At 41.9% G+C, this 23,658-nt stretch overlaps 1 long non-coding RNA gene across 1 annotated transcript; it reads right to left on the bottom strand.

The window, feature by feature from the left end:
• Positions 1–23,658, bottom strand: LOC310672291. Its single transcript, XR_014508496.1, has 5 exons — positions 22,996–23,658; positions 16,173–16,332; positions 8,547–8,661; positions 7,663–7,744; positions 1–4,751 (listed from the first exon to the last, which is right to left on the bottom strand). It is a non-coding gene; the product is annotated as an uncharacterized lncRNA (long non-coding RNA).

Here is a 23,658-nt window from a genome sequence, read left to right as displayed (position 1 = left end):
TGGACATCCTTCTGCAGACTATAAGCAGCAAGTAAGGTAGAGGTGCAGATGAGTGTCAAAGAGTAAGGAAACTCAGGGCATCTGCTTTTCCCAACCCTAAGGTTGCCAAAAGAACAAGCACAGAAGCAGCTTTGCTCACATTCCTGGTACTGGGACAATTATATGCAATCCTGCTTTTATCTGTGCCTGCAAAAGTTTTGGGGCACGCACACTGCTTTGTTTCCAATCCATGCATGCATCATAACTTTCTGACCAGTTCTGAAACTTTTTATACCACAAATGTTTCAGTTTATTTCTGATCCTGCTTTTGCTGGCCTAAAGGGCTAGAGTGCCCCCAGAAATAAATACTTAATGCAATTACTGTACATTGAGGAAGCGTTGCAGAAAAATAAAGCGGATTGATGTGTGGACAGCGGTATAAATTCACAACTAAGGCATCATTATTGCGTCAATGACATGTTGCGGAATGCACACATACCTGAACAACAAAAGTGTGTCGGGGCCTAAAGTGTGTTTGCATGTCATGATTAGATCTGCTGTTGGTCCCCATCAGAAACTAAGCCTAATTAAACCTATCCATGTGGGGCAGATCTACATCGGACATCTAAATCAGTCCATGACTTCCCCCAAAGAATCCTGGGAACTATAGTTTCTCCCCAGACCTACAATTCCTAGCATCCTTAGCAAACTATAGTTCTCAAGACTCTTTGCGGGAAGTCATATGTGTGTGGAATGTACTTGAAACATATGGTGTGGATCTGTGGCTTGCATTTTATTTTACTTTGATTTTGATTTGATTTGATTCTGTGAACTGCCCTGAGACCTGCGGGTATAGGGCAGTATAGAAATCCAATAAATAAGTAAATAATAACAATAAATTCACCCACCTCTGTCTCACTCTAAATGTAAATTGCAGGATTCTTGGGGAGTGATCCTTTCCTTTGCTTACGTTACTTATAAAGTACCATGTATTCAGGTGGCACTTAATCCATTATAATAACAGGTTCCCTCACTAATCAAACCCAACAGATGAGTCAAAAAGGTACTTCTTAAATGTTTTGACAGAATTTATTTCTATATTATTGCTTCTATATGGCTTTTTATGCCAATAGTGGTCCCAAATAATTTTCTAGCCCAATTAAACAATACCAATACTACAATACATTTTTTGAAAATGTGCTTTTTAAGAATTAAGCACACTTTTAAAAACAGCTTAAATAAAACAGCAGCTGACAACAACACTAAGAACAGAGCTAATTTAACCAGCACCTCCAGTGACCTGGGAGAACAAGAATGTCTTAATTTGGTGAAGGAAGGCCGTCAAGGATGGGGTCATCATTGCCTCCAGGGGAAAGGAGTTGCACAGCCTGAGTGCAATTACCAAGAATTTAGTGGACATTACTGTTCCTGAAGTAAGTACTGTATGGCTTAAGTTGTTTAACATTTGATAGGTCAAAACAAGGACCATGAGTCATGCCCAGAAAACCAGTGCAAATGCTGGAGCATTGCTAGTATGACGTGTTCTTGGTAGCCCATCCTCATCAGGAGGCAGGTTGCTCCATTCTGTCCTCAGTGAAGCTTCTGAGCAACTTGTGTAGAGGCCATTACACTTGTCTGTTTTGAGGTTATAAAAGCATGAATCATTTTGCCAGGTCTGTAATGTCAAAAGAGGCCACAACCTTCTTGCCAGATGAAGTTGATGAAATATACTTCTAGACACCTACGTATCATCACTAAAATATGGGCCTGTGTTACTCCTGAAAGTGGATTTACTAGCTGTTTGCCTTTGGCTCAGCTGCTCTGACGTCATAAAGGGCCCTGCAAGCCTGGAGCCATGCAGTTGCTCACATAGGGTTGATGTGGGAAAACTCAGGTCCATGAGCAATTTATGTAAAATTAGAATTATTGCTGACATACTATAAGCTTTCCGTTGTGGGTGTGTACATTAGTTGTGTTGTTCTGAGCCTTTTGAGGAATACCAAACAGCACTTTTTGCCTAAGATGAGATGGTTTCTCCTTGGGAAATCTATCATCACAAGCACCGTTGATAATCTGGTGGGACATTTATTGCAGCTTTGTCACTTGCTGACAGGTTTTTGTTTAAATGCCATAGGTACACTTTGTACTTCCTTATATGAAATTACACAACTGAAAGAAAATGAACAGCATCTGCTAAACAATTCCAACTGGTTTGGTGATCAGCAAGAGGACGATATATGCAAAGAGCTGTTTACTACAATAATACCAGGGGTCTACATGCAGCATTCCCATCTACTGACATTCATCTCTTTCGTGATCTTTTCCTGACACTCTCCTTAATCAGTGCACTTTCCTTGTTATCCTCCACCCTCTGGCACAGTACAAATTGTCTTCATCCTTCTGCCTCATTGCACAAAGCTAGCATGAGGTAGTTTGCTCATTTCAAACAAGGGACGAGTAGGGGTTGGAGTACATCCAGGCACAAAACAAAATGTAAGTGGCAGCCCTGTGAACTCAGTGGAACTTATTTCTCAGTGGGCAAGTTCTAGGATTGAGCTGTAAGGTCAATAGCACAATATTGTCAAGGGCACAATAAAAGAAGATGCAGTGACTAGGAAAAGAGTAGGAATATAGTGCAGGGACGATACGCTCCTTCCCTCAATGTGGACAGTATCCCTTGTGCATGGCTAGTAAATCTTTATGTCACCAATATGGACAGATAACCCACTGATATTTTATCTGCATGGATGCCATGCAACTTTCAATGTGTTGAGATGCTCTAAATCAGGTGTGAGGGGGGGGGGACCTGTGGTCCTCCACATGTTAGAATCTAAATCCCACTATCATTGACCATTAGCATTGCTGGCTGGGGCTGACAGAGTCCCACAACATCTGGGGAGCCCTGCTTTAAGTGAAAATGAAACAAGTCTGCCTTGTTTGTTCTTTCTGGGTTTATTGAAAATGAGCAAGGAGAAATTGAATCTAATCTGATTTACAGACCATGGTACTAAGGGATAAGTGGATGTTTTGCCTTCTAAGTCCAAGTTTAGATTACACCATGAGAATGGTGTAACTGTCTTCCTGAGCTAGAACTAAAGCACTTCAGCATTGCTGTGTGCCTATCAGTAGTAGGGCTGTTATTCAGTTAAAGAAACTGTACGTGACTTACAGAGTAATTCATGTATTAAACTGGCATTTATGCATAAAACCAATAATTTTAATGGGAACATGCTTTCTTTATCTTCAGCCGATTAATCTGTACAATTACAGTATTAAAGTTATATTTAAGTATTAAACGAAACATCAACACATGTGTTTTAAAACCGGGAAAAGATTTTCAACGCCCCCTCTTTATGTGTATTTAATATGCGGAAAGGACAACAGACCTACTCAGTCAGAATCACACGCACAGCTCAAAGCCCTTGTCGTATGACCTTTCTTGTGGCAGCACTTGGGACTCCTTGAGTCTTCCCTAGCCAGAACTCTCCAGCTCAGCAAGGCAATATTATGAAGAGCGTGGGGGTCCCACTGTCTGGGTCTGGGTTGAGAATGTATGCCAGCTGGGCACAGGGCAGAGAGCAAATCTGGCAAGTCAGTGGTGGTATTGGATTTCTCTGCCAAGGTGCATGCATGTCACTGCCAGGAAGAGACAAGAGGACTCTCTTGTTTTAACATGAGTTGAGACACATGCACAATAGCACTAGGAATATTAGGGGTGGGGGCTATCTCAACATCCCAGTGTTGACATTTGGGAGAGGCTGGGGGGGTTGGACCTGTGCCTTAGCAAGAGTGATGATGAACAAGCACTAGCAATGAGGAGGGCAAGGGGGCAAGGAGCTGTCTAGGGGTGCTTTTGTCAACAAGCTCTAGGCTCTTGCTGTCAGCTTGAGATGAAGGGCACATGCAACAGCACCAAGAAGAAATGTGGGGGAGGGAGAAATACATATCCTGTTGCACAATAGGATGTATGTGCAATGGTAATAGTAACACTGCATCAAGTGCAGCCCAGCTGTGCTGACTTCCTATCAGAATTTTTTACTCTGGATATCAGAAATACAAGTACAGTAGGAAAATCTGTCACTAGAGATCCACAAGTTATGCATCTCTCAACCAGATCTAATAAGGAGGCGGACCCTCATGATTTTTTACCTCCATGTTGGTGCAAAGCATTGAATAGCAGCATTTTAACAACACAAAGGTATTTAACTGATGAATCAGTCGGATTAATTGACTAACTGTTGTGGCCCTATATCATTTTAGATGATTAAGAAAGGGGGAGGGCAGCATAGATAGCCCAATGGCAGGGGGAGTCTGTAATGATGAATTCCTAGGACAACTCTTTAGGGCCACATCTATACCATACATTTTATACCACTTAAACAGTTGAGTTCCTCCAGATTTCTGGGAAATGTATCAATCCAAAAAGGTGCTAAAAGCCCCAATTAATGTCAAATGTTTACCAATACTTCCACCTCTGCAAGAAAAAAAGCAGCTTAGTTTATCTGATGTGCACCTATGGTTTAGTTAAAGATAGGGAAACTACAATTCCAAGTCATTAGCACCAAGCTGATAGAAGACCTTGAGCAATGACACCAAGCTTACATAATTTATGTTCCCCACTACTTCCTGGTTCCCTCAGTTCCATCCATCAACACATCACTTTTCATCTTTTGCTATTCCTCTCCCTGTGTGCTACATGATACCTCTACTTCTGTTTGGAAGTGTAATATCTGGAGTCCACATCCTTCCAATTCGAATTCCAATTTCAATTCCTGTTGAAAGTGTTGATTGATTTATTTTTTGCACTATATGGCTATTCATTTGGTGCATAAGGTCCCCCCAGCAGTGATCAATAATTTGAAAAGTTTGCATTGAACTTTGAATTGTTAGCTGAATGAGTCCATCAGTAAAAATAACTTTTTTAAAGCTGTTCTGTAGATTAGCTGGCTGATTGTTTTGCTTCCTTGTCACTGCTTAACTTGCCCATGAGATCCTGATTATACCACACATTCATATGTGGGCTAGACAAAGAGCTAATGCAGTGTGTTGTTTGAAGGCTAAAAAGAGCATCTAGTGAATGGTTTTGTTCAACTCCAAAGATTTTAGGTTTCATTCTCTATATATAGCTTATAAGCATGTGGCTCTCAGATAATGATAGCAACATAAAGCCCATATTAATTATAGTATATTACATCTGAAACTCCAGGGGATTATGAGGACTGTAAATACCTCTTACACTTAAAAAAACCCACCTTCTACTTTTAACAGTCTTAATGATTTTCTGTAAGTGCCTATGGCTACAGTCTTGCTCACAGCTATGGCATGCAAGAACACTTCATCCACTACAAGCATGTGCTGGCAAAATACTGCTATATGTTTGGTGGGGAGATCTTCCCTAAACCCAATAAATTAACGAATGTCAGAATCTAACTAATATTTGGGATATGAAGGGGAAATGCAAGCTACAGAATTGTGCCCAACAAGGAATCCCTGAGCTGGCTCATGCAAACGAGCTTCGCCAGGCTAGTTAAGTGCTGAGCTGTTAAGAAACACGTGTTGATGGCAACACACCCACTTTTGGCACGCCGCCCCTGGAGAGTTTTCAAAGGGTACATGCAGCCCTTGCAGGGGAAATGATCAGCTACCCTTGCTATATTGCAGTCATACGTTTCATGTGCATATATTGTCTAGTCTAAACTGACTAGCAGAGTCTCCCCAGAGTTTCAATAGGAAAGGGCCAGTTCGGTCATTAGATAGAGTGAGGGAATCTCCTCAGACGTCAGATATTTTGAGGAAATGTCTGTGGCTCCTGGCTGTTCCTCCTGAACCTGCCGGCTGTACCAAGGCCTTTTGCATCTGGGCCTAAATATGGCAAGCAAGCAAGCAAACAAACAAACAAATAAATAAATGCTAAGCATGCCTGAGATGTGGATTTGTCTAAGTGCTACCAGTGTGATCAAGACTGATGACTTCCCAGTGCACTGACATTGTTCTATGCCAGTGGTTCCCAAGTGGTGGTACGCGGATTCCGTGGCACCCTTCACATAACAAAATCTATCAAAAATTTCAAAAGTCCATAGCTTGGCTTTGGAAAAGCAGGGCGTCTGCAGTACTTAGCTAATTGGTAACCACTGCACTATTCAGTTCTTGGTTAAAGGTTTCCTAAAGACATATCCCTTATTGTCCCCTGCCTCTCAGCTTTTTGGCAATATATGCACACCTATGCCAACAACGTCTGTTTTTCACCAAAAAGAGTTTTTTAAATGTAAGACTTCCAGAAATTAATGAAGACCATGGTCTCATCCACACTTACATTTGCTTCACACTTTCTAGGGCCAGGACTGGGCTTTCCAGGTCTGTGTCCAAGCGGTGGTGTTTTGTTTTGTTTTGTTTTGTTTTGGGGGGGGGGTCCAGCGCTTTCCCACTAAGACATGGACCTGGAAAGCCCAGACCCATGCCTACAAATGTGGGAGAAAAGGAAGTGTGGTGGGCCCCATTTCTCAGTATATTTGTTGCCACCTTTTACACATACATATTTGTACTTTGATTTCAGAACTGTATGGAGCATCCCATATTCAGATTCTACACTGGCTTTATTGTACTGCATAATATTCGTTCAATCTTTTCCCCTACCCTCTGAGATCACGCACCCTGGAATGTTATGGTGAAGGCGTGGGGAGAAATAAATACATAAATAGTAATGCTGAATTTCTTCATGGAGAATAATAATAATTAAAAAAATCAGCTCAGGGCCTAATTTTGCCAAGGCCATGATAGCAACTGATGAGCACTATGATCTCTGCATTATCAACCCACTCCTGCCTTCATAAAATATACTCATGTGACATCTTCAATCAGGATTCATTACACTAATTATAAGGCAATAAATGTGAGCTTGTTATATTTGCTGTGGGTGACTCAAACTATCATTCCTCAAGGCACCATTTTGCTATGAGGTAAATTATTTTCCTCAGTACTTGACCCTGTAGTATTTCGACCCTGAGAAAACACACACTTTCCTTCACGTTCATTGTGAAGGGAAGTACAGTTGCAGAAGTGGTTACAGAAGTAGTTATTCTCTGAAGAGTGTGGGCCTCCCTTCTCTGGCACCGCAATACAGCACACATTTCCTTTGATTATTATTTTAAGCAGTGAATAAGAGCCCTACTCCTTTGCAGCCCTTGGCCTCTCCAGGGGGGGCCCTGGCTGAAACCCCGCAGTCACTGCAGATCAACATGGACAATACTGAGCTAGATGGACCAATGTTTGGCCTCAGTGTGCTGGGCAGCTTCCTACATTCTTAACATTACCCACCCGCTTCTCTGCAGGCATTGTCAGCCCAAACACAACCGTAGCACAAAAAAACTGGCCTTTTGGGTCATTAGGAAAGTCCCTAGCTGTAGCTTTTTTCTTTCTTTCTTTTTTTACCTAAAGGGCACTTGGGAAATCCCTCATTTAAATTTCAAGCGTTTGGCAGGTTTCTCATTCCATTATCCATTGTTCAGCACAGTCTCAATTTATCTGACATGGCATTCCAGGGAGGTTAAGTGGATGTCAGTTTTCTTTAAGGGCACAGTCAGGTATTTTAAAAGACAGGGAATTAATTGAGTCAGTGGAGAAAGCTACATGAGGTGATTTGATGGCCCCTTTCCAGAACAAATATAAATGATTCATTGACGTTACCTTCATATTTTCGGCTATTTTCAGAAGGAATCTAAGTTCTTGACGGCAGGTCTCTCTCTCTCTCTCTTATGTAACTCAGTATCTGCATACAAAGTAAAACAAGCCAAGCTAGTTTGCATACTCTGCTGCTCCTTTGGCCTGCCTGTAACAGGGCCAAGCGTGCAGTGCTGACTCAGTACTGGTGCAGCAGCAGCACTTAAGCTACAATTTACATTTGGTTCCATTTCATATGAACCTCTCTCTTTCTTTCTGGCACCCTGTGCTAATCTGTGTATTTCTCAAACTAGGCAGGCACTGCAGAAGGAGGACTGAAGAACTGTCTGTGGGGAAAATAAAATATGTGTCCACCATTTTCTTCTAGAGCTGCAGCGCTGGAGAGATTTGAAATGTACCTTTCTTTCCTAATAGCAATTAACAATAATGCACTGAGCTGTGCCTGCAAGGAAATGCATTCTACACCCAACCTATCTCTCATCTCTGATGTCTGGCAAGGGATCAGCTCATCACCTCAGGGAAAGCCTTCAAAATGTGGTTTGGTTGTATAAAGTAATTTAAACTAGTTACAACCCCCCCTTCCTTTTGAAGTGGTACAGTCCTGTACCATGTCCCTGAGTGATGGAATGAGCTCCTGCTCATTTTGGATGGAGCAAACCATTTTTAAGAAGCTAGATAGTATGCAGAGTAATCTCTAGATTTAGCAGCAAAACAGGTTAGGGTCTCTAATCTTGCCTCAAGCTCAGCTCAGCAAGCTAATTGTCTAGATTTGAAATTAGGGGAAAGACTTGCTGCAGATAGAACATACTATATGAAGATCAGTTATTACTGTCTGGAGCTTTCCGGATGTTAAAGTTATATTACTTTGGCTATATAACACTCAAAGTTACTTCAGTTTTTCATAGGCATTCACTATATCACTTTTTGTGTGTTAAATAAAGCAGTAGCCTTGGGAAATAAGAATTGGTGCTGGGCACCAATGTGGCCTTTCCTTGCAATGCCTGCCTGAAAAAAAAAACCAGTGGAATGTAAACTTATTAATTCCAATATGTGCATCTTCTGTTCAAACCTGTTTAGAAAATAATGCCCTCCTTCCTTTCCAAAAAAATTTAAACCTAGTTGGCCTCAAGCTAAATTCCCTTCTCCAGAGAGTTTACCATGTATATTTTGACAGAGGAAAAGGTGGAATGGGCAATTTCAAGACAGAGGGCAGATTTACATTCTTCTTTCCTCAGTAAATCATAGCTACATTGGGCACACACCCGACAAAATCAAGCCTTAGTGAAGTCCCACAGATTTTAAAGACAGACACCTAAAGCAAAGGTAGTCCCCACATTCCCCTTGCCTTTTTGCCCATTATACATGGTAAACTCTCTGGAGCAGGGAATCTATTTTTTCCTTTTTGATATTCTGCGCCATTTTGATAATGATTGTTATGTGCTGTCTTAATTATCTTAATGCATAAGGATGATAGGTAATCAAATTGTTTTTGGAATACTCCTTTTGGGGGTTCCACAGCCATCAATTTTGCACCCCCTGAATGGGATCATGCGAAGACCTGAAGCATGTGACTCCCCCGCCAATCCTGGGAATTGTAGTTTGTTAAGGGCGTTGAGTCTGTGAGAGATAAGCTACACTGCCTGGGATTCTTTGGCAGAAGCCATGTGCTTTAAACATTTGGTGCAGATGTGGCTGGATTTCTGGAAGCACATTTTCTCCATTACTTCACAGCTTGCAGAAGGATTCCGGGCACAATTCAAGATGAAAATTCAAAAGATTGCTCACAATAAATATTTTGTATTTATCTGTCTGTCTGAAAAGTTAGGGTGTCAATTTATTTTTTGTCTGCTTTCTCTTCATTTCTTTGCACTGCCTTCTCTTATAAATCAAACCTTAGAGATGTCACAAAAACTTAGCACTAGGAAAAAGATTTAAGGTCTATTACTACAACATGTTGCTGGCTCCCTCTTGTGGCCAAAGCACACTCTCAGCTTTTAAGGAAAAACTTGTCCAGAAGTTCATGGCCTCTTCCTGGCGGGAGGCGGGGAGAATTCTATGCCAGGAAAAATCCCTCAAGGCAGGCTGTTCTCCAGCACCTTTTACTTTGTGATATATATGGTTCAGCCACTGAAGCACTTGTCTGCAAGCACTCTATGAGGTAGTTTAGGCTAAAAGATAAATGGCATTTGAAAAGCCACTTGGAGACATTAACGGGACAACAGAAGTTTCAAAGGGGAGACTCCCATGTTCATCCTCACTATTCCCTGTTCTGCAGTGACTCTTAGAATAGCACTCACTGAAAAACACATGTCCAAACCAAAGATAGCCTTATGCTTGATTCATCCTAACAGGTCATGAATAAGAGATGTAACGCATCCATTCACACTAATAGCATGAGGTCTCTAATATGTGTATGAGTACTAACTGCTCATTCTTTACCCAAAGAAGAGAACTGCATTGATGTAAATGTTTTGGTTTCTATTTCTTACTGTCATGGAGGCCAAACAGGTGAGGGGAACATTTATAGTATAGCCTTATGCCTGCCATCTCAGAACCAAGTCCCACTGAGTTCAATGGGTCTTACTCCCGGGTAAACAGACACAGGATTGAAACCTTAATTTCATGTGTTTTATCCAATTTTCTCTCCCAGTACTAAAGTGGAAAGCGTCAAGACTGCCCATTATTAGTGGACAGTTCAAGGGTGCTTTAGAACAGATTGTATTAATTCTGAGGCCAATTTTATCCACATAAGCCCCATTTTAAAATACCGAGCAAAGAGGAAATAAGCTTCTAAAACCAGTGATACTTCCCTGCATTTTCCCTGTGGTGCTTATTTTTGCACAGCCCTCCATCAACAATGAGCCTTTCCTCAGACAGTGTATCCAATATTCCTGCAATGCCACCTCAGACATAGCTGGAAAGTAAACCCTTTCCCATTCTCTCACCCTTGCAGCTGGAACATTCTGACATTTTGGAAACATAAAACTGCCCCAGTCAGGAGCGTATTTAGGTTTACACACTTCTTCCCTGGCCCTTCCCTTTCAATTTTGGTGTGTCACACCTGCATCAAGGTGTCACTAGCCTAGGTTTGCAAAGCTGCTTGCACCCATGCCTGCAAACAGGTTTGGTGCCAACTACGTTTAACAAAAATGCTGGTACACTTCAAACAGAACTGTAATTAGCTGCAAAACCAAAAAGGGGAGGATACTATCCTGAGAGGAGGGTGGAGGAAAACCTCAAGCTTTGCACTGCAGGGTGTTCCTGATTACCTAACCATGGTTTGGAGATCAGGCAACAGCATTTACATCTGCACCATGCCTAACCTGCCTCTTCACTTGGAATCTAGTGCAATGGCATCAGGCTTTCCCAGGAAAACTGTCCTAGAATCCAAATTGTGATCAGTCTCTTAGACATGGACGCAGAAAAGGTGAATATAGTAAATCCCTGCTCAGTTACAAAGCTCATTGGGTGACTCTGGCAAGTATTCTCTCTCACTGGATTACTCGATGTACACCAGCAAGGGCTTCTTGGAACAAGGATAGGATTCCAGTTTAATAAATATTAATAAACAAACTCATGGTCATTTCTAGGACAATCTCCAGAGTTACTGATACATACCTACAGGCCGCCTGCCACAACTGACTTAGCAGAGACCAATGGCAGTGCAACAGACATGAACGCCAGAAGCTGAAATAGTATTAACTTGTAATCAGATCTGCAGGAATGTCACCCATCCTATCCCACACGTCAGGGGAAACTTCTAAGGCGGACCTTGTGCATTCTGTATTTCATACTACACTGAGCCACAGTCCCGTCATTCCCATATGGCTCAGCCTTGTAATTGTTCAGATATAGAACAGTGGCAGCTCTGTAAGTGACCGTCCTTGGAAGCACAATGTCCAAAATCATTGCTCATGCCAAAGCATCCAACATTTTTGAACGTAATACAGAAAGCCTGATGCTGTTGAGCAACCAGAATCTCAAAGTAAAGGTGACTATTTTGCTTCATTTTTTTTTTAAAAAAGAAATATATGAAAACATTGTACTAGATGCAGAGATTAGAAACTAGCCTAGCTAGACAGTGCTGTCTCTTTATCTTAGGGCTGCTTCTCACATTACTGTTTAATGTCAAGTTTTTAAAGCTCCCCTTTCTCTTGAAAGGATATGCAAGGTATCCTGAAAGAATTAGCTGTGGTATCTGCAAGTGGACTATTGACCTCCAGTTCTATTCAGTCCATGCATCCCATGGGAAGGCAGTCACCTTTGTCATTCTAAGTCATAGATATATATTTACATTTGCCTCAAATATACCACACACACACACACACACACACACGAGTGACTCACTGGAGTCAGCTCCTGCTTTTTAAATTGTAACGCAAGAAAGCTGCAGTCAGTAGCCTGAGTTAAAGGGCTCATCCACACTGTCATTTAATGTGGATGGCAAGCTTCCCGTACCACCATTAACTCTTAAATTTCCATATGTCATTCTCCTTCAAATCATTGCCTTCCCACACTTTCCCCTTCCTCAGTCCAGATTTTCTCGTACCAGGGATACCTCCAACAGGAGGGGTATGAGTAATATGGATTGAGGGAGAAGGAAGTATGAGAAGGCAGTGATTTGGAGGAAACCTGCAGATAATTGAGGTAGAGGTAATTTGCTGTTCACATTAACTCAATGCAATGCTTTTTTCTTTAAAAAAAATGTTTAGGAGTACTCTCATTTTGACTCAAGAAAACCACCATTTTATAGTTCAAATCAGGAAAAATAAATACAGTAAATGGACAAAAGTACAAAGATTCACAAAATGTTTAGGGGTATGCGTACCACAGTGTACCCCCCAGAAAAAAGGCACTGACTCAATGTATGGCTGAGCCCAAAGTTTATCCTTGGTATTGCAGAGAAACACAACAGCAAAAGGGAATGGGGTATATAAAGCAGAAAATGATGTGTTTCTCTCAGGGCAAGGCGTGAGGCAAGGTAAGGGGACCACGTCAGGTGGCAAGATCCACTAGGAGCAGCAGATCCCAATGTTGATGTTTCTTCCCCATTCTTCCTGATGCAGACCAACCCTCTTCCCTGGTGGGGAGGGGGCATGATTTGCGAATCTGCCTCAAGTGTATTGGGCTGGCCCTGGTTTCTCTCTTATAACCTTTGCAAAACAATGCAAAGAGAAAGGGGAAATAGCCACTGAGAAGTAGCTGCATGTCTTTCTAAACTAAAGTGTTAATCAATGGTCCTATAGCTTTCTAGGCTTCCAAGCAGAGGGTGTGCATGAGGAATATGACCATGCATTTTAATCAAGAATATTACCATCCATGCTTTGATCTTGAAGTATAAGTGTCGGTTGAAGGAGCACCCTGAAAACCTTTTGTATAAGCATGCTATTGTGCTTCATTTGCTTGTATGGTAAATGCCTATTCTACTCTTCGTCTCACAGAGGCCTGCTCCTTTATGAATTCACATGTACCACCAAACTACACACTAGAAAAGAGGAACTAGGCATTAAAGGTACAGCTATTGTTTTAAAGCCTTTCCCAGTCCCAGGTTATGGGCTGAGCAAAATGCATCTCATAAGTCCTTATTTAGATACAGCATTGCTATACAAAGCCAAGTTTACAGCTCTATAGCCATGTTTAAGCAAAGGTCAGTCAATTACTGTAATTTCAATGATTATTTCAGGTAAGTGGGCTTAAGACTGCAACAGGATTTGAGTCAACTCAAAGGGATTCTATCTTGCTTCCGGACTGCCTGTTTGATGAGCATTTGGACTGAGTTGTTTGTGGAGAGATTACACGGCTGTCATCTATTTAATGAGCATTCATCCTATTTGTTTGTGGGGTGGTGAAACAACCTTCTGCCAAGCCCACACATTCCAGTGCATTTTCTCATCACTTTCCTTATTGCAAGAAGTCTGATCTTTTAGGGAAGCAGGTTTGTTTTGCAAGAGCTCAGAATCAGCTTCCATTGTGCAGGCTGACTTTGGTGGGATGTGACTGAATAGAGCTTCCCTGGTGGGGGGAGCAGCATTCTGTGGTTTGCCACAGAGGCCCTGCCTGCAATTGTTGAATTCCAACTCCATTGGCCCCAGGCAAATGTCCAATGGTCAAGGATTATGGAATTGTAGTCCAACATTGGGAGCGCTATAGGTTCCCTAATCCTGAGGTACAGGGGTGTACCTAGGAGTTGGCTAGGTTGGCCCCTGCCAAGGGCACAGGCTGGTTTGGGGGGAGGCGACAAAATCATGCCTCTCCACTCTGGCTTGGAGTGGCTATGAGCCCACCAACTGGGCAAGGTGCACACGCTCCTCTGGTGCCTCGGTGGAGGAATCCTGTCACTGGTGTGGGCTGTCACAAGTAACAGGGGGCACCAATACACCTTCTTGGCAAGTGCACAAGAGAGCCTTGGTATTCCTCTGCTAATGTAAAGGCTGTATTTCTCATTGCAGTTTAAAGGTTACACCCATACCTGAAAGTATGTTCTGTTGCAGTGTATGAAGCATAGTATTCACAGTTTATATACACTGCCTTCACAGCAATGGCGCCCTCTCTGTGGAACGCCCTCCCATCAGATGCCAAGGAGATAAAGAATTACACAACTTTTAGAAGACAACTGAAGGCAGTCCTGTATCGGGAAGTTTTTAATGTTTTACTACGTTGTTTATATGTGCTGTAAGGCACCCAGAGTGGCTGGGGAAGCCCAACCAGATGGGTGGGGTATAAATAATAAAATTATTCGTGATCTTGTTGTTATTAATTGTGACAAAAGTCATGCAAATGACAAAGCTCCAGAAAAGGAGGGGCATATGTGAGGCATGCTTGAGAGACACTGAAAGGACAAGTTTGCTGTTACCTGGGACACTGATTTGCTCTGCATCACTACCCTTTATAAAAAATATGGCAAGTGAGCTACAACGTGCAACAACATGTCCTTTTGAAATGCTGACTACCCTTTGCATTCCACCTGAGATATGTGACATCTTAATTTTATAGCTGATGCTGGCAGATATAGCATGAAGTTCTGTTCTTCCAAGTTGATAAGCTGTTGGGCAGTGTTCAGCTTCAAGGTGGGATGTGCACCCCTTTGCACTCCACTTGTCTGATCCACTGGGAACTTCGAGAGAAAATGCTGAGTAATGTCAATACGATTCAGAGTGGAAGTGCACGGAAACATTAGTTCTTAATTGGCCATCTTTCACATTAAAGTAACGCAGCATTCTGTTTTCACTACAGACTGTTTACATGATTTGCGCTACTTCAAAAAATGCTGGTTCTAAAACTTAATTTATTGTTTGTTTGTAGGGGAGGGGTGAAAGGAAGGAGTCAATATATGTCCATGCTCAGAGGTTTACTAAACCCATTGGATTGGTTGTCTTTAAATGGCTTGCATTAAATATGCTTGGCAGGGTCTGATTTAAGCTGCTAATAGAGGCAGAACTCTGTACCCAAATAGCTTTACATCACACCACACATTCCCTGTAAGACACCCCTTGTGATTCCCGTTGGGCTCTTTTCTATAAGATTTCCTGAGAGTGTACAGCAGGGGAAGGGGGGCAAAGTACACATTGGAAGCTGCATCCATTTAAAGCCCCAACAGCAGCCACTTTTTGTAAAGAATAGCAGTTTGGGAAGTGGAACATTTGGGGTGGAGAAGTGCCAGTAGCGGAAAGTGCTTAATTCTTTCCTTCAAAATGTGTAAACATGCAAGGGTAAACATGCATCAGGAACCTTGGGGGAGGAAGCAATTTTGAGTGGGAAAATGCTTGCAAGAGAAGAATTAAGCACCTACTTCCTCACCCCATCTTTGCTCAGAATTGCTCCCTCCTAAAGAGCCTATTCCTTAATTATAATAAAAATAAAAGAGGCCATTGTTACTCACAGTTGTGTGATTTGATCCAGTAATGCCCCCAAAGCTCTAGTATAGGGGTGAGAACCTTTCTCACTCTGAGAGCCACATTCTTACATAAGCAACGTTCCAGGGGCCACATGCGAGTAGTGGGTGTAGCAAAAGTAACCGGACAGACACCACTGTCCATCTAGGCAAACAAACTTAATTACAGTTCAACCAGACATTTCAGCAAGGTAAAATATTGCAGAAGGGCAGAGAACAGGGGCGTTGAGGGGTGTGGCCTGGGCCATTTTGAGGGCCTATGGACGGAGACCTATGGAGAGCTCCATTTGTCCCGAGCCTGAGGTTTCCCACCCATGCCATATGCTTATCAAGTTTCTACATTTCTACCTTTCATCAGGGCTGACTCAACAAAGCTGATGCCTCCTGGATTATTACTCATGGAGGGTGTGACCCCTAATTCCATAACCCCAACTCTGCATAGCTGGTGACCTACTTACGGAACTGATCTCATAATCCCTGGCTTCCTGACCTTCTATTGACAGCATTCCTTGTAATAATAATTGCTGAGGTCAGACAGTCTGATTCAAGTATCATCTTTTCTGTTTTAAGAACAAGGCAGTGGCTCCTAGTCCCCCTCCCAAGGAGCCCATTTGCCATCACCCACCAGAACAGAAGGGAACAGGCAAGATTTGCTACAGTTGTAGAGTCTTCAATACTTGCTGACTTTCTACCTCTTGGCTTCTGCTTTCTAATCTCATGAGACTTATGGCTAGTTGGTTCCCAAATTACTTTTGCTCACTTGCTCAGAAAGTGAATGCTGGAACCTGAAAAGAAACAGGTCAGGCGGTTCAGTGATAGTAGCTTCTGCAAAATCAACTGATTTTGTTGGAAGAACACATTTCTTCTTGTTCATCCTGACAATCCTGTTTAGACAAAAACAAACCCTTTCCTTTTTTACTGTTTTGCTCTGTGTTGTACAGTGTCTGGCTAGCCCACACCTCTTTATTAACTGACAGTCTGTGAATATGAGTGCCAGGTGGGGAGAAAGGAAATTGGAAGAACTTTTGGCAGAAGTGGATTTAAAAACATACACAATATTATTTGGACAAGCTGGTAGGTATTTTGAACTTTCTGTACTTTCTGTAGTTTGTCACTTTGGGCAAATGTCCAGGTCAGGAATTCAGACATTAAGCAAGAAAGTCACTCGAGATCTGTGACAGGTTTATATATATTGTTCTATTTATCAAAATTTATATACCACTTAATTGTTTTAAAACCTCTAAGTAGTTTACAATAAATATTTAAAATATCAATAAAAATTGTTTAAAATTAAAAATAACTGGAATGAACAGTAAGAACATTTAAAACACATTGACATGTACATGTCTGGATAGACTTTCCTAAACAAAAATGTTTTAAGCAGCCACCAAAGAAATTAGTCCGCATGAACAATGCTGGATCAGCACTGGTAGATCTGAACTTACATCTAAATTCTCATTTCTCTTACATCCCTTCCTGCAATTTCACCGCTTTGTCATAAAGAAGCACAGAGGAAAAGTGTCTGTTGCCAGCTTTGTCATAAGGAATGGCTTTAATTGTAGGGTGGAGAAGCTTAAGGTACCTTCCCATGCTTGTGTAATTGGAACAGCTGTATCAGCAGCTGTGTGGCGTATGCAAAGACAGATGCGTACCTTCCCATTTTAGTTTCATTCGATATCTTGTCTTGGACAACTTAGTTGTGATTAATGTCATAAGAGATGAATGCTTAAAGTTTCCCACCCCAAATGCTATTGTTTTATTTTGATGGTTTTTATGTAAATCACTCCTAAGATTTTTGACATATTCTGTGGTACAATTTCATAGGCAGAAAGCATATAATCAAACTGCAGCAGCCTTATTCTCCTATTTTATTTCTTAAAAACTACTTTGTGAGTAGGTGGTTTATAGAGCAGCATAGGAGAAAATGGTTGGGGTGTTTATGGCTTTATCCAATTCTCTACTCTAAATGCCCCAAACTACTTTCCACCCTTTGTTTGCTATCATAAATGTGCTTTTAAAATCCAACAGGAGTAAAAGCAGCAGGCTGGGTTGCAGGCAGGGTTGGAACAAAGAAGCAGTAGTACCTCCCCCTACTTCTTGGCTCAAAATCCACCCTTTTAGAAGCGCTTTTACCTGGGAAAATACAAGGACTATGGGATCCTGTGACCATGGGTCACAAGTATGTTTGCAGCTCCCAAGCTGTCTGTTGTTTCACCACTTGTCCTTTATTTCAGCCCTTTTATTTTGCACTTAATTTGTACCATCATATGTCGGCAGCCATGCATCTTAATCATTTTTTCCAATTCCAGCACAAGCTATGCACCCAACCACACATGACATGTGCTAATTAAGAACAAATTATGACAGGCAAACTGGCCTAGTTTAATATTTCAGTGGGGTCCATTCAGTTTCCTCTCGGTAGTTTTTGTTTGTGTACAGATGTACAGGATTCAACATGTTTTCTTTTCTTTTCCTATGGAGCGAACCAGCTTTTCCTGCCTTCTCAACACACGTATTTATCATCTTATTGAATGCTGATCTTAGTCATCTATCTTCTGTCACCAAATCATCAGGCAGGCCCTTTAACTTGTTTATTTTGTAAAGTGTAGCATGAAGTATATTCATTAAACATTGGTATGTGGGTTTAAAAAGAGAGGGGGGAATACATTTTCAAAGGGTTGCAAAACAACTCCAAAATTGGAGGGAGAGAATGGCTGGTTCTTGTGGCATCACAAACCTATTAAGTCTTGTGCACAGCTGACTTCTGCTGCAAACTGGCAGGACTGGTATTCCCTGAGTTCAGCCATGGGATGGGGAATGTGAATGAACCTAATATGTTTCTTAAGTGGCTCCACTGCTAAAACAATGCATATTAGCATTAATCCTTTGCCTTATTTATTTAATATCAAAGTATTTAGGAACATAGGAAGCTGTCTTACTAGCTGGCAAGCCTCTCTGTTGTTTCAGGGTTTCAGGCAGGGCTCTCTCCCAGTCCTATCTGGATATGACAAGGACTGATCCTGGGACCTTCTATATACAAAGCAGATGCTCTATCACTGAGCTACAGCCCTTCTGTATTATACCTTTCCTTTTTGACTGGGGGGGGAAATCAAGATCACTAATACAAGGGGCCTTACTGCTTCTCTCTCTCTTGGTGTTGCCTTCAAAGTGGCTAGTCCCTGACAGAGTATATAAACTTTTAGAGCATGCGCCCTTAAGAAACAGTGGACATGCAAACACTTCACACTGACTGAATGTGCCAATGCCATCTAGCATTATTTCATAGAATCATAGAGTTGGAAAAGACCACAAGGGCCATCGAGTCCCACCCCCTGCCAAGCAGGAAACACCATCAGAGCACTCCTGACATATGGTTGTCAAGCCTCTGCTTAAAGACCTCCAAAGAAGGAGACTCCACTACACTCCTTGGCAGCAAATTCCACTGTCGAACAGCTCTTACTGTCAGGAAGTTCTTCCTAATGTTTAGGTGGAATCTTCTTTCTTGTAGTTTGGATCCATTGCTCCGTGTCCACTTCTCTGCAGCAGCAGAAAACAACCTTTCTCCCTCCTCTATGTGACATCCTTTTATATATTTGAACATGGCTATCATATCACCCCTTAACCTCCTCTTCTCCAGGCTAAACATGCCCAGCTCCCTTAGCCGTTCCTCATAAGGCATCGTTTCCAGGCCTTTGACCATTTTGGTTGCCCTCCTCTGGACACGTTCCAGTTTGTCAGTGTCCTTCTTGAACTGTGGTGCCCAGAACTGGACACAGTACTCCAGGTGAGGTCTGACCAGAGCAGAATACAGTGCCACTATTACTTCCCTTGATCTAGATGCTATACTCCCAGAATTGCATTGGCTTTTTTAGCTGCCACGTCATTTTTCTCCATACAGTCATGCAAAATGTCTGAGAAACCACAACACCCTGGACCTTCTCAGAGAACACTATTCTGACCATAAAGGGCCAGGTATGACTATTTTCCAAAGCACTAGATCCAAAAGCATAAAAACATTTCAAGTGCAAATTGTCCCTCTCAGTTGCTTTCCCCCTCATTGGGGGGAGTAGGGAATACAGGAAGGGAATTCTATCAGAAAAATGGAGGCAAGATACACCCAACCCTTTCCCCACTGCTTCTCTGCTACATATCACCACCTCCTAAAGTTGTCTGTTACACGCACTTATATGCAATGCGTAGTTAAGCCTCCAAAAATAAATATGAACTTGGGTTTGTTAATGGTTTGTTGACAGTTTCTCATACAGCAAACAATGCATCTCACAGCAATACTCCAGCAAACTTCCTGCTCCTCCTCACCCATCAAAACATAACCCACCCTTCTTCCTTAAAGAAACAAAAATAGAAATGGAAAATTAAAAATACTATTAATAATAGCAACAGAAATATTTCTCTGTGTCCCATGCATACAATGATATATATATCTAGAATTATGTAATTGAAGTGGCCATCCTTCTGCATTTTACCAGATGGGACCCTTTTATGAGCAACCAGCTGCAGGAGATCATACTACAATACTTGGTGCCACTCTAAATTTTCAGTGCCTCAAGATTCTTCTTTTAGCTAAATAATTCCCTCTGCCACTCCCCATTTATTTTATACATAGACAGCTATTGCATTTACACCAGTAATTTCTAAAGACGCAGTCAAAACTAAACTTACTGCATTCTAGTTTGAACCACTTTCCAAAAACTGACAAAGTTTTTGTCTGGGCTTTGCCAAAGCAAATGAATTAAATCTCACACCTCCAGCACCTATCATTGGTTTGAATGCCCACATGCTTAGACCATGCCAACATCCAATTAACCTTCTGCAAAACATTTTGCTCTATTAACTTTAGGCAAAGATCCTAAGGAAAACTTTGTATTATGTAAAGCTGACCTCCAACATGCTAGCTGAAATTTATTTTTGAGCTCCATATTTCATTTAAATCTGATCTAAATTAGAGATTAACCTGTTGTGCATCACAGAATACAAACTTTTGCTGGATCTCTTAAAGACCACCACTGCATGTGCTTAAACTGCATATGTAACCCACTGCTGTATACTGCATTAAGAAGGCTACACATGTGCAGTGGGAGAGGCCACCATTATGGACTAGTGCATTACCTCAGAACAGTTTGATGCTTGTTGTTTGCTTTTTGTTAAGCTGTGAATTCTTGAAAACAGGTTCCTTGTTTGTTGATGTTCTTTATGTTATGAAGGACTGATAGTTTTAGCTTCTGAGTGCGAACCCCTCCAGCCAGCATTAAGACCAAGCTCAGAAAAAGGGTTTTGTGGTGACACAACCGGAAAGACAGAATTTTGGGAGGGCAGTGCTGAGTTCTATTAATTTCATACTATTTATGTAAATTGTATCATTTATGTAAAATCCTTATTAAAGTACTACAGTATTGTTTGATGTTTGAGAGCTTTATGACCAGCTGTCACCCTGTTGCAGACAGTGACCCAGCAGAGAACCTGGTAGAGGCAGTGATTATAAAAGTCCTTCAGGAACCTCTGTACCTTAGCTGCATAGTAACAGGTTCTTTCAGAGGTCATTAATGCTCAGCTTCCTTTGCTTCTGATCTGTTTTGTTGACTCTGGATCCCATCTCCATACTTATTCATCAAGTATGTGGGGTAAAATACTTTCACATGATTGAACATATCATATTTGTAATATGGAACGACATTTATGCCCCAGATTGATTATAATGCCAAAAGCCCTAGACTCAAGTGGTCCTGCTTTGGCTCCAATCTGGTTGGCACAGAGGCAAAAAAGTTGCTGAGGTTGGAGAGATGGTGGTCACCTGGAAAGGGGACTAAGGGACTGGACAGTACTGCTCTACTGTTCTTGTGAGAAGAGGCTGTCCATGAGGCATTGGGGTCCTGAGCAGGCATAAGACGTTACAGGTCAACTTAACACTTTGAATTGAGCCAGGCGAAAAATTGGCAGCTCTTTCAGTTGTGCCAGAATTTGAATTCTATGTTCAGACTGCCCTGTCCCGATCAACAATCTGGCTACCAAATTCTGCACCTGCTGCAGTTTCTAAACCATCTTTGAAGGCAGCTAAGGTATAACAAAGTGCATTAATCCAATCTAGAGGTTACCAGAGCATAGACTGGACTTCTCCACGACCCTTCCCTCTGCAGGGAGGTGAGACTGATTCAGATGGTATGCCCCCGCTACTTAATGGACCCAAATGGTTTCCAGAGAGTGGTAGGAGATATTTTACCCCATGTTGATGGCCTTTCAGCTGATTCCCTGGTGATCCGCTGGAATGCAGAGTTAACCAGGGCTATCGACTGTCTGGCTCCGAAGCGCCCTCTCCAATTGCATGGAGTCTGGACAGCCCTGTGGTTTTCCCTGGAGCTGAGGGCAATGAAACAATCGTTGAAATGGCTAGAGCGCCGGTAGTTAATTTTATTGTTATTTTTAGATTTTAAAAAATTTATTGACTTTTCCCAGTATGTATTTGAAAAATGGTACATTTTAAAATACAAAAACAAGGTTTGAAATAAATATTATGTAATTAGAGTTCTTCTAACCCAAACTATAGATAATATTCACTTAACTTTTTAATCCACTACTCACTTCTAGAGACCTCTACTTTTTAAAACTCCCAGCTATGCACCCTTTTCTGATTCTGCTACTAACCCTCTGCTTGTGATTTCTCATGCTCCTAAAATGAGACCAGGACTATTTTTAGTATATAAAAGTATGCAAAGCACTACAACTCCTCAGCTACGCTGATGGAGCTAAATTGTCTTTATATTTTTATTCAAATGTATGTGGAAATTTAGTAACATGAGGTTTAACTAATTTATTTATTGATAATCTATTTGAGTAAATCTTTCTTATAGTGGTATCATTTGTCTGCCCAAATGTCATCCACATGACTCACTCCCTAAAACTGCATACTATCCTTATATAGAATTCAACAGATAAGTATAATTGCACTGAAGAGGGCTTTAAAAAAAACAACCAAACCCAACACTATCCTTTACAAAATGCTTTAAATCTTTCTGCACTTTCAGAGAATCACTAGGGCAATAAGGGAACCCTAAAGTGCTGATTAGCTGCTGCTCCTGAGCCACATTTTTGCTTTCCTAAGAATTTGCTGAAACATACCCCATGTGTTGTCATCCCCCAAACTTGTGTCCTTTCTGCACTTATCTGCACAGCAAAGCCAGAATCATTGGCAACCCTATTCACATGCAAGGGGTTGTGAAATACATGTACTGTACTTCTGGTTGTGTGCAAGTTTTTGCTGTAGCCAATAGAATTGACAAGCCCTCGCCTCTATCTGAAACCACTCTCCAGTTCAGCTGGTTGATTGGCTGCTGCAAAAATATCCCAAACTCTGCTGGCTGCTCTTAAGATTCTCCCATATCCATCCACAGGATAGTCTAGGATTGCAGCCTAAAAGTGTTACAAATGTTACTCACTTGTTCCACTCAGTCCACATGCCTTTCCAAAAAAAGGAAATACGAGATGATAAGCTGTAGTGGCAAAGCTAAGAAGACATTGCCTAACTGCTGTTTCATATATTATCTGGCAGAAGATCTTGGCTTTGTCAACAAGTTTTCACTGGACGTGGGAGTCTCAGCCAGTTGCAGTTTCGCACTGGTGAAATTAATTTCACGATGCTGTTTGCGAACGCGAGCTGGCGACATTCGCACGTTACACTGTGGAACCCAATCCTTTGCCTTTTCTATATTTTGTTATTAAAAATTGTATACCGCCCTTCACCTACCGATCTAGGGCGGTTCACTAAGGCCCACTAGGCTTCCCTGCCGATAAAATGTGTGCAGGAATGTAGCCTTCAGGCATCCTGAGGGGGAATTTAAAAGTAACGCGGAAAACTATGGATGCCGCTCCTGGTGTATTTTTGTACGCTGCGACATTTTTCAACAACCCCGTGGAACGCCTGCCGCAGCCCTCAGAAGTGCGACGCCGCACTAAGACGGCGAGGCGCCGCCTTTCCCAATTCAGGTGCGACAACAGGGCTGCCGGCGAACAAGCGAGCAAGCGCCTCCCGCGGAAAAGCCGAGAGGCCGAGAAAGGCAGCGAGCGGGAAAAGCGCCTCTCCTCGCGCCCTCCTCTCCCGC

Source organism: Podarcis tiliguerta (genome assembly GCF_965153285.1).
Source record: "Podarcis tiliguerta genome assembly, chromosome: 2".
Classification (NCBI taxonomy): domain Eukaryota; kingdom Metazoa; phylum Chordata; class Lepidosauria; order Squamata; family Lacertidae; genus Podarcis; species Podarcis tiliguerta.
The sequence above is the reverse complement of the archived record's forward strand: the minus strand, read 5'-3'. Positions and strand labels throughout refer to the sequence as shown.